General features: G+C 43.0%; 1 long non-coding RNA gene across 1 annotated transcript in view; it reads right to left on the reverse strand.

Moving 5' to 3' along the window:
* LOC101847023 overlaps window positions 1-2223 on the reverse strand; it is a 103404-nt gene that overhangs the window by 71615 nt on the left and 29566 nt on the right. The gene's annotated exons all lie outside the window — the stretch shown is intronic.

Genomic DNA, 2223 nt, shown 5'->3' on the forward strand with positions numbered 1-2223 from the left:
CGTGTTTAACACCGACAGACAAAATTAAGAGAGGACAAAATGAGAGTGCACGCCGGCTTGAGATAGTATGTGTATGTCAGTACATGTCTTTCTGCGTGTGTTTGTGTGTGCATGTGCGTGCATGATTGTGTGTATGTGTTTGTGTTTGAGAGAGAGAGAGAGAGAGAGAGAGAGAGAGAGGGAGAGAGAGAGAGCGTGTATAAGAGTGTGTGTTTGTGTGTGTGTATGTGTTTGTATGTGTGTGGTTTGGCACCTCCAGTAATAAAGAGCTAGTGCACACCTTAGTGCACTGAAAATATGACTACAGGTCATCTAAAAATACATGTACCTGTACTTACATGCACTACACATCGTGATTATGCAGTTATAGTGATTACTGATAACACCATTCGCCTCCCTCCCCCTTTTTTTCCCCGGTATCCAAAGATTGGATTGACCCTAATGTTTTAGTAAGACTTTTACGGCAGTTGCAACACAAAAAGGTAACATAAGAGCCGAAAATTAAAGGTGTGACAAGAGAGTAACAAACACATAAATCAAAAGGAGGAGAGATAAGGACGATAGATGTTTGATAGGAAAGTAGGAACCAATCACACCAGAACACCCGCCAACCATCCACTAGGGTTGGTTGAAGCAGTCCACCTCTTAAAAAATATATAAATAGTCGCAGTCATTGATAATTATAATAAACATGTAAGTAGCTTAAGGATGGACAGGGGGTGGAGGGGTTACGTTAAGCAGTGTAGTCAGTTAGGCGGAGTGTGATAAATAAATACTTAAAATAGAGCTGAAAAGACATAGACTAGAGCGAGGGCGTAAAGTTCAGAGTTAATACATAATATTATTATATCATAGATACTTTTACCGGCAGGTAATAAAACAACACCAAAACAAAAAGATACGAAAAACTTTATAAGTTTGGTTTGTCTAAACATTTCGTTGAGGCATAAAGATTGTCATTGTCATTGTCATATTGATTAACTTGCGTGAGTTCACTTGTATACCAATAGAAATGTGGTTTGTTTGGGTTTGGGAAGCCGGGATAAACAAGGGAGGTGGGGGGGGGGGGGGGGGGGGGGGTGAACAGATGTGGTTTTACTTTAGACCTAAGAAAAAATCATATGAAATTTATATAACCTCCATGGAGTTTACCAGATTCCACCAGCATCTTACCAAAAACGAAACCACACTTTTCCAAATCGATACCTCCAACAAGTAAACCATAAAAAAGCAACAACAACAAAAAACCGGCGGGATACAAACAGGAAATTCAGCATGCCCCTCGAACTTCCACGGCCCCTTTCTCTCCCTTGTCTCAAATTTCTAGCGCATTCTCCTGTCGCTAAGTGAAAGTGACGTCATTTGTCTCCACATCGCCGTGACATGAAACCTCGACATTGCTCGGCCTGGCCAGTGACAAATAGTGGGAGGATCTTGCGGAGCAGACACCGCGAGAGGCTGGCCAGACGCTCCACGTCACTACATCTGGCTTACTGCGTCCGCGTAACAACAGTCGTAGTTGGACGGGACCAGGCATGTAGGTGGTACAGTCACCACGGCTATTTGCCGCTACAAGAGAATAGACGACCCAGTATGAAACCGGGTCACTTTCTTCTTTCTTTCAATGTCGCGGTACGAACACGCAGTTTAGTCCAACCATGTCTTAAAGGCGGGGTAATGTTAGAGGCCTGTGTTGTTCTTCTTCTCATCAGCGCAAATAATTACAAGTTTGTGACAATAAGAACCAAACAAAACATAGGAAAATATTCCTCATTAGACATTAACTAAGCTATAAGGACGGCCACGTATCCCGTGCACTAATGTACATTTACGTACAATGGCAAACAACGAATGTCAAGGCTGGAGGTTTATTTGTCACAACCGACCAACAAACATTCGTAAGGACAACGAAGATAGACTCCTCTATGTACAAGGCGCTCTCGGAGTCGGAAACAATCCTGACCATCCATTTTTTTTATTCTGAGCAAGCCACTGGGGAAAAAGGAGGACGTTTACAAACATGGGATTCCTGTGCAGCAAAAGAGCCATCTCACACGTACAAGGTATGCCCATGTATACACAAAGGATGGGGGGGGGGTGTCGAGTGGAGATTGCACCGATTAAATTTCACAACGGCCAAATTTTGCCAGGAACAGATAAATGAAGGAGAAGGAGAAGGAGAAGGAGAAGGAGAAGGAGAAGAAGAGAAGAAGAAGAAGAAGA

Source organism: Aplysia californica, unplaced genomic scaffold (genome assembly GCF_000002075.1).
Source record: "Aplysia californica isolate F4 #8 unplaced genomic scaffold, AplCal3.0 scaffold00058, whole genome shotgun sequence".
Taxonomy (NCBI): domain Eukaryota; kingdom Metazoa; phylum Mollusca; class Gastropoda; order Aplysiida; family Aplysiidae; genus Aplysia; species Aplysia californica.